Genomic DNA, 9849 nt, shown 5'->3' on the forward strand with positions numbered 1-9849 from the left:
GGCTTGTTCTGCTTGTTCATGCTGCTACCTTGAGAATATGTACTTTGGTTTAGTTTGGTGTCTCTCAGGTGCTGACTTTCCTCACAGGTTAGGTGATTCCCAGTTGTGCCCTCACACTGCGCACTTGTGCGTACCTGCTACACTGGCTGATGCATCGGTGAGCACAATCTGCAGGGAAAAGACCTGTTGGTAACATTTATATTTTGACCAAATTTTAGGGATTGTGAAGAAAGGAGAGAGCCAGTAGTTAGTTTCAGGCAATAAGGAGTTCGTGACATTCTTGACCATTGCCCACAACCTGAAGCTCATCCTTGTATTTCCCCTATGGGAGACAGACATTCCAGCCCACATAACCACTACCTAGCCCAATGTGGGGAGGAGTACAGGACATGGTAGAGGTTGACCTCTTGCATTGGTACCCCAACTAATAATCCTGTTAGACTGAGCTTTGGACACCCTCCTGCTCCTGCATACAAAGGACTCTAGGGATCCTGGTGGCACAGTGGCAAAGTGCTCAGCTGTTTAACCTTAGTGGAAAAGTTGGTGATTTGAAGTCACCAATCTACTCTGTAGGAGAAAGATATGGCAGTCTGTTTCAGTAAAGATTTCAAACTTGGAAACCCTATAGGGTAGTTCTACTCTGTTCTGTAGGGTTGCTATGAGCTGGGATCATCTCAGTGACACTGGGTTTGATTTTGGGGTGCAGCTTTCAATTACTGACTTATATATCTCTTGGGATATATTTTTGCAATCCAATCCCATGTTCTTTTCCTGTCTCATAGATTTTTATAGTTTCTGGCCCACTGATCAATCTCCTTCTTTTTCAGTGTAAGTATGGATTCTTTTGAACTATCATTTCTGCTATTTAAAAGACTCTGAGGTATGAGTTCACTCTGCCATCTTGAAACAGAAAACATTTGTTCCTTTTGCTATTTAAAAAAGAGAAAAGGATAGAGAGTACTATGTTGTTGTTAGCTGATGTCGTGTTGGCCTGGCTCATGGCAATCCTAAACACAGTATTCTGATCCATAGAGTTGCACTGGCTGATTTCTGAAGGTAGATCTCCAAACCTTTCTTCCTAGTCTGTCTTCGTCGGGAAACTCTGCTGAAGCCTATACAGCATCATGGGAACATGCAACCCTCCACTAACACACAGATGTTGGCTCTCTGCATGTGGTGCATTGGCCAGGAATCAAACTTGGCTCTTCTGCATAGAAAGCAAGAATTCTAGCATTGAACCATTACTGTCCTCTAGGGAATAGTATAGCAACTAGCATAAATTAGAATTTGATGACATTCCTTTTCACTTTGTCATTTCCAGCATAGTAGATCATATGTTTGTCTGATTAAGAATGGCCACTGTCAGTCCAATTTCCCTAGATTCATAGTTCATACATTCCATGTTACAATTATTAAGGGATACTTACAGCTGTTTGTTCTCATTTTGAGAGCTGTCACATCAGCAAATGAAGGTCCTGAAAGCTTTACTCCATCCGTGTCATTAAGATTGACTCTACTTTGATGAGACAGCTCTTCTCCAGTCATATTTTGAGTGTCTTCCAACCTGAGGGGCTTATCTTCCAGAACCATATCAGATAGCGTTCCACTGCTATTCATAAGGTTTTCACCAGTCATTTTTTTTCAGGAGTAAATCACTATGGCCTCCTTCTTAGTCTGTTTTACTCTAGAAGTTCCACTGAAACATGTCTACCATGGGCAACCCAGCTAGTATTTGAAATACCAGTGGCATAGCTTCCAGCATCACAGTAATATGCAAGCTACCACAGTGCAATATACAGAAAGACAAGTGGTGGCTGATGTCAGAAGGATTCTGGCAGATAGCAGAGCATACCAGAAAGATGTATATCTGTGCTTTATTGATTATGCAAAGTCATTTAACTGTGTGAATCATAACAAGAATGGGAATTCCAGAACACTTGTGCTCATGAAGAGACTGTATATAGACCAAGAGGCAGTCATTCAAATTGAACAAGGGGATACTGCATGTTTTAAAATCAGGGAAGGTGTGAGTCAGAGTTGTAGCTTTTCACCATACTTATTCAGTCTGTGTGCTGAGCAAACAATGTGAGAAGCTGGTCTGTATGAAGAAGAATGCAGCATCAGGTTTGGAGGAAGAGTCATTAACAACCTGCGATATCCAGATAACACAACCTTGCTTCCTGAAAGTGAAAAGAATTTGAAGCACTTGTTGATAAAGATCAAATACTACAGCCTTCAGTATGGATTTTACTTCAACATAAAGGAAACAAAAATCCTCACAACTGGACCAAAAAGCAACATCATGATAAGTGGAGAAAAGATTGAAGTTATCAAGGATTTCATTTTACTTGGATCCACAATCAACACCTGTAGAAGCAGCAATCAAGAAATTGAATTGCTTTGGGGAAATCTACTGCAAAAGATCTCTCTAAAGTGTTAAAAAGTAAAGATATCACTTTGAAAACTAAGGTGTGCCTGACCCAAGCCATGGTATTTTCAGTTGCCTCATATGCATAGGAAAGTTGGACAGTAAATAAGGAAGACCGAAGAAGAATTCATGCCTTTGAATTATAGTGTTGGTGAAGAATATTGACTACAAGAAGAGCAAACAAATTTGTCTTGCAAGGTGTACAGAATATGCCTTAGGAGTGAGATGGAAAGACTTAGTCACAGGTACTTTGGACATGTTATCAGAAGGGACCAGTCCTTGGAGAAGGACATCATGCTTGGTAAAGTAGAAGGTCCGTGAAAAAGGGGAAGACCCTCAACGAGATGGATTGACACAGTGGCTAAAATAATGGGCTCAAACATAGTAATGATTGTGAGGATGGTATAGGACCCAGCAATGTTTCATTCTGTTGTACATGAGGTCACTACTAGTTGAAACTGACTCAACAGCACCTAACAACAACATAAATTAAAGCTTAGCATCTAGAAACAGAATATGGCTTATATCAATTTTTGCAAATTATAATTTTAAGTAATATATGTCATCAAATTTGTTTACACAAAGTTTTTAATAATATTCCATTATCCTTTTAGTATCTAGAATCTGTAGTTATAACCCTGTTTTTATTCCTGATATTAGGAATTTGTATTCTCTCTCTTTTTTTTCTTGATTAGTCTAGCTAAGGGCTTTTTGATCTTTTCAAAGAACCATATTTTGGCTTTGTTAATTTTCTCTACTGCTTTTCTCCTATCTACTTTGAGGATTTTTCCTTTTTATTATAATTTTCTTCATTCTGCTTTCTTTGGGCATAGTTTTCTAACTTCTTAAGGTAGAATATTAGGTCATTGATTTTAGACTTTTCTCCTTTTCTACTATAAGCAATTAAAATTGAAATATCTTCTCAATGCTCTTTTAGCTGTGCCCTGCATTTTTTTTAATTATTGTAAAATATATATATATAACACATCTTTAAATTGATCATCTTTTCAAGTATACAACTTAGTGATATTAATTACATTAATTATGCTGGGCAACCACTATCCATAATCAATGTAAATAAATATTAACACTCACTGCGTCCCAAACAATGACTCCTCCTTTCCCTCTCCCACCAGACCCTAGGAACCACTAATAAACTTTGGTCTCTATACATTTGCCTGTACTTGTCATTTCATATTAAGTCAAATTATGCACGATTTGTCCTTTTGTGATTGACTTATTTCAATTTTAATTAAATAATTGTAATTAATGAATGTTAATATGTTGTATTTTCATTATCATTCTGTTTGACATACCACTTCCTCTTGTGATTTCTTCTTTGATCTATGAATTATTTACAATTGTATAGTCAAATATTTTCCTAAGTAACATATTGCTTTTGATTTCTAATTGATTCCAATGTGATCAGAAAACATACTCCACATAAGCTCAATTTTTAAAATTTATTGAACCTTGTTCTATGGCCCAGCATATCCTGGTGCATGTACCATATGCACTTGAAAAGTATGATTATTCTGCAGTTATTAGTTATTAGTTGATTATTCTGTTGTTATTAGGTGCCTTCAAGTCTGCTCCAAATCATAGCACACCTATGCACAACAGAACACTGCCCAGTAGTGTGCTGTCCTCCCAATCCTTGCCATACTTGAGCCCATTACTGCAGCTGCTGTGTCAATCCATCTCATTGAGGATCTTCCCCTTTTTCACTGACCTTCCACTTTACCAAGCATAACATCCTTCTCCAGTGAATGGTCCCTTCTGACAACATAACCAAAGTAAGTAAGACCAAATCTGGCAATTCTCACTTCCAAGGAGCATTCTAGCTGCAGGAGGGTATATATATTAAAAAGAAAAAAAAAAAAAAAAAAAGCTATGACTGCCATTGAATTGATTCTGACTCATCGCAAGCCCCACTGAGTTTCCAAGGGGGTAAATCTTTACAGAAGTAGATTGCCCAGTCTTTCTTCCATGGAGTGGCTGTTGGGTTTGAACTGCCAACCTTCTGGTTAGCAGTTAAATGCCTTAGGCACTGCACCATCAGAGCTCCTTATCAATTAAATCAAGACAACTGATAGTGTTCAGATCTTCTAAATAATTAATGACTTTTGTATCTACTTTGATCAGATGTTGAGAGGGGCACCTTAAAATCTTCTACTCCAATTTAGAAACTGTCTTGTTGTTCTTTTAATTCTGTCAACTTGGCTTCGTGAATTTTGAGAATTTGTTATTAGGGCATATCTATTTATAATCCATCTTCCTAATGATTTTTACTTTTTATAATAACAAAATGTTTCTCTTTATCTTTGATAATAATCTAATTAATCTGATATTAATTTAGCAAGCTTTCTTATGTTATTGTTTGTGTGGTATAGCTTTTTTTCATCTATTTACTTTTAATCAATTTGAGTTTTAAATACTTAATGTTTTCTCTCATATACAGCACATAATTGGATATTGATTTTTCAAAAAAATCCATTTTGATCATCTCTTTTAATTTGTATGTTCAGGACACAAAAATTTAATGTAATTAGTGATGGGGTTGGATTTAAGTAAACCATTTTATTATTTGTTTTCTGTTTGTCCCTTCTAGTTGTCCCCTCTTTCTGCCTTCTTTTGGGTTATTTGAATATTTTTTAGCAGTGCATTTTAATTTATTGGCATTTTAGCTATACCTGTTTGTATTTTTTTTTTGTTAGTTGCTCTAGTGATTAAAATATACATCATTAATTTTTCACAATCTATGTATATTTAATAACCCTTCCACTTGTAACACTATATGTAAATGTAGAATCCTTGCAACCATAAAAGGCCTTTTATCAATCTCTCTTCTACCCTAATCTTTCTTTATACCATAGTTCTAGTTGTCACTTGTATTACAACTACCTGCCTTACAGCTACCAAAAGACAGTGTTATAATTTTCTCTCTAAATAGTCTTACGCATTTTAAAAAACTTAAAAAGAAAGTCTCTTATATTTGCCCACATATTTACCTTTTCATTGTAAGCAAATTAAATTAATCCTGGTCTTTACAAACTTCTGCTCTTTCTACCCTTATTCTGAGCAACTTAAACCCAGGAACCAAGATGTCAAGCACAGAATCTCCCCATGAAATTGGAACATCCATGAAGAGATGCTGAATATCCAAAGATGGAATGTGTTTGGGGGAAGGAGCAGGAGAAAGGGGAAATTTGCAAATTCTGTACACATAATTTTATACACACACAACACATTTATGCTATGAATAGTAACATAAATTTTTGTAATATAGAGTATCGTTTGGAGATTTTACAATGTTGTAATTTTTCTAAGCAAACTATAAATCCAATAGCCCTTTCTTAGAAGTCCCAAATGGATTCCAGTTTCTTTCAAAATACTGCCATTTATGGATGACCTATAATGTGCCTGGCACTCAGAAAAACAACTTGCACATATTGTTTTATCAAACATTATAACAGCACTGGCAGGGTAGGCATTGTTCACATTTACAAAAGAGAAAACTGAAGGTCAGAGAGGTTAAGCAACTTGCCCAGAGTTAAATACCTGTTGAGAGGGTTGTTGTTGTTGTCTGGTGTTGTCAAGCCAGCTTCAACTCAAAGTGACCCTGTCCATAACAGAACAAAATACTGTCCAGTCCTGTGCCATCATCACAATCTTTGCTCTGCTTGAACCTATCATTGCAGCCACTGTGTCAATCCATCTCATTGAGGGTCTTCCCCTTTTTCTCTGCTCCTCTACTTTACCAATCATGGTATCCTTCTCCAAGGACTGGTCCCTTGTGACGACCAAAGTACGTGAGATGAAGTCTAGCCATTCTTGCTCCTAAGGAGCATTCCAGCTGTACTTCCTCCAAGACAGATTTGTTCGTTCTTCTGGCAGTCCACGGTATTTTCAGTATTCTTCGCCAACACCCCAATTCAAAGGCATCAATTCTTCTTTAGTCTTCCTTAATCATCATCTAGCTTTCACATGTATCTGAGGCTATTGAAAGTACCATGGCTGGGGTAGGTGCATGTTAGTCTTCAAAGTGATATCTTTGCTCTTTAACACATTAAAGAGGTTTTTTGCAACAGATTTGCCCAATGCAATATGTCACACTGAGAAGTTAGAGGTTGGAATTTGAACCTAGATAAGATTCCAAAGCCTATACTCTTTTTACTCTTTCTCCTTTTTTGAGTTCCAGGGTAGCACAAATAGTTAAGTGTGTGACTAACCAAAAGGCACTCACCCAGAGGTGCCTCGGAAGAAAAGCCTGGCAGTCTGCTTCTGAAAGGCCACAGCCATGGAAACCCTGTAGAGCAGTTCTACTCTAACATACATGGGTTGCCATGAGTCAGAATTTAGTAGAGGACTTGTTTCAGCTATCACCCAAGCAGAATATTATGGTCTTCATCTCCCAAATATGTAGTGGGGAGAGAGGGTGCATGGGGCTATAAAAATAACATTCACTTCAAAAAGGAGACATATTCTAACACCAGCTTGTTCTAATTTGCTTCACAGTCATGCAACTCTCACTTCTCTAATCCTTCTTTCACCATGTCTAAAACAGAAATAAAAACATACTTTGCAATAACTTTCAGAATTGTTCTAGGAATAAAATGAGAAGAAATATAAAAGTATGATGTAAATATTAGTGACTGTGATCATAACAAACATAAAGGCTATGAAGGCCCAACTCACAAACTAACAATTTCTTTTCTAAGTTTTACAGTTACGACTTCAACAGAGAAGGGCCCAAGAGCAACTGGCTAACCAAGGCATAATACCACGTGAGTACTTGCATCTTATATACTGGATATTACAGTACGATCATGTGTTTGGGAGCTGTTATGCACCTCAAGGAGTCCCTGGGTGGTGCAAATAGTTAAGCACTCAGCTGCTAACTGAAAGGTTGAAGGCTCAAGTCCACTCAGAGGCACCTCAGAAGAAAGTCCTGGTGATCCACTTGTGAAAAATCAGCCACTGAAAACCCAATGAAACACAGTTCTACTTTGACACACATAGGGTATCCTTGAGTTGGAATCAACGTAACACATCTAGTCTGGTTTCTTAAGTTTCTTCAGTGATTCTAAAATCACTTAATCTAAGCCAATACATCAGTCTCCTAAGATCCTCATGGAATCTCTGTCAGCAAAAGCTTTAGACCTTTGGTACCTTTCCACAATTGCTAAAAATCTACTGCTGCTGAGTCAATTCCAACTCATAGAGACTCTACTGTGACCCTACAGGGACAACCATTGACTTGTATGATCAGTTATTAATACTTGCATCTACATTTGCACATGACTTACAAATATTTTTTTTTACAATCTGTTATTTGGTTCTTGGAGGGTTTTTTTTTTTTTTTTTTTATGTTATTGTTAGGTACCATTAAGATGATTTTGACTCTTGGCAGCTCCATGTGGCAGAGTAGAAATGATCCCATACAATTTTCTAGACTGTATCATTTACAGGAGCAGTTTGCCAAGTCTTTCTCCTACAGAGCTTCTGGGTGGATTCGAGCCACCAACTTTTCATTTAGCAGCCAAGCACTTAATCGTGGCACCACCAGGGCTCCTCTTGTTTGACTTCTCTGCACTCTGCTCTTCTGGTTTGTTGTCTGTATTTCAGGAACTAGTCCTCCCTGTCCTCCTCTCCATTCTTGTTAACTAATAGTACTCATCTTTATTTCAACTCTGCTGTGCACTTATTTCATGGAAATTTTTACAAATGTGGTCAGCCCGCCACCTCATCAGACCTCTTTATAATGACTTTTTAGAAGGAGTCCTGGTGGCGCAGTGGTAAAAATGCTCAGTTACAAGCCAAAATGTTGACAGTTAGAACCTACCAGCCGCTCTGCAGGATAAAGATGTGGTAGTCTGCTGCTGTAAAGATTTACAGGCTTGGAAACCCTATAGGGCTGTCGCCATGAGTAATATGAGTAAGCACCCCAACTGCTACTCATCTATAATTAGGGCTTTCCTTAATGATGTAGGTTGTGCCTAAAATTCCAATTTGGTGGATTTGTTTTTAAAGTAAATAGAAACCCTTATCCTGTTTTCAAAATTGGATATAATCACCATTCTTTTCTGATGCACAGTTCACATAAACTTTTTCTCACCTCCTTGGTTTCAGTTCTGTTTGGGGTACTTTAGTCCATTGTTGTTACTGCCAAGTGTTTCCTCTCTGAAAGAGTATCAATACTGTTAGCAAAATTTGTAAAATCTGGGTCAAGGAAGAAAGATTATGACATCTTTTGGAAATATATTTGAAATTCCTACAAATTCAGCAATAAAGCTCTTAGTTATCTATCAAAGAAATAGGGAATATGTGTACAGGATAAATGAAATCATAGTTTAAGCTTCTTTAGGTCTTATTTTCTAACTTCCTCCCTGACAAAATTTAAAAATCAAGATCCATATGATACAGAAACCCAGGTCCCTGTATAATACTGTCATAAGTATAATTCCAGGTTAAGTAGGCAATAAGTAGAATGTTGCCTTTGATAATTGGTCTCATGTTTAGTGATATTGGAACCCTATGATCTGTGGTCTAAAAATCTTAAGTGTAGTCTGCACTTCAGTGTCAGAGCAAAACTAAAAATTTTTCAGGCCTTCTCTTTCAAAAGAATTTCTTTTCTTTTGTTATTAAAAAGTTACTCTTTGTTAAAGGCTAAACTCTACAAAAAATAAACAGTAAGTGACTTTATCATGGAACATTTTAGAGATTTGCTAAGCACAAACGAAACAATTCACCCTGCAACTTAAAGGCTACTTGAGCCATACTTAAAATTCTGATGAGAAACAAAATGAGCAAATTTATTTGTGGCCTTTTTTGGCTCCTTCAGCCCTCCTGTGGAGGTGCTACAGTCAGAGGAACAACCAAAGGTCTGGAGACTTCAGGTCAGATAAATACTATTTCAGGTTCCTGGATTACACAAGAAGAGCTCTGGTGGCCTAGTGCCTAAGGCATTTGACTGCTAACCAGAAGGCTGGCAGTTCAAACCCACCAGCCACTCCTCAGAACGAAGATTGGGCAATCTACTTCCATAGCGATACTGCCTTAGAAACCCAACGAGGGGTCTCTGTGAGTCGGATCTGACTCAATGGCAGTGACTTTGGTTAGTTTGGTGGATGACATAAGTGGTGAAGTGCTCCACTACTAGTAGTTCCACAGGCACCTCAGAAGACATAACTGACAATCTGCTTCAGAAAGGTCACAGCCTTAAAAACCCTCTGACACACCCATATAGGAATTGACTCAATACCACCTGAAAACTGCAACAAATACTATTTCTCACTCAAATTTGACCTCACCAGTAAATTACCGAATTCTATTGCTAATGTCTAGAACCTAATTTGCTAAATCTAGAAGTATTACTCTAGGAGCTCTGTTAGCATAGTGGCTAAAGCACTTGACTGCTA

General features: G+C 37.5%; 1 protein-coding gene across 1 annotated transcript in view; it reads left to right on the top strand.

The window, feature by feature from the left end:
• Window positions 1–7157: 7157 nt before the first annotated feature.
• MYOCD (myocardin) overlaps window positions 7158–9849 on the top strand; it is a 101690-nt gene continuing 98998 nt past the window's right edge. Inside the window, exon 1 of the mRNA XM_007948055.1 lies at window positions 7158–7215. The gene's annotated coding sequence lies outside the window, so the exon portion shown is untranslated. The remainder of the gene's footprint in view (window positions 7216–9849) is intronic.

Source organism: Orycteropus afer, unplaced genomic scaffold (assembly GCF_000298275.1).
Source record: "Orycteropus afer afer isolate SDZICR_OR568_19922 unplaced genomic scaffold, OryAfe1.0 scaffold00199, whole genome shotgun sequence".
In the NCBI taxonomy this organism is placed as follows: Eukaryota; Metazoa; Chordata; class Mammalia; order Tubulidentata; family Orycteropodidae; genus Orycteropus; species Orycteropus afer.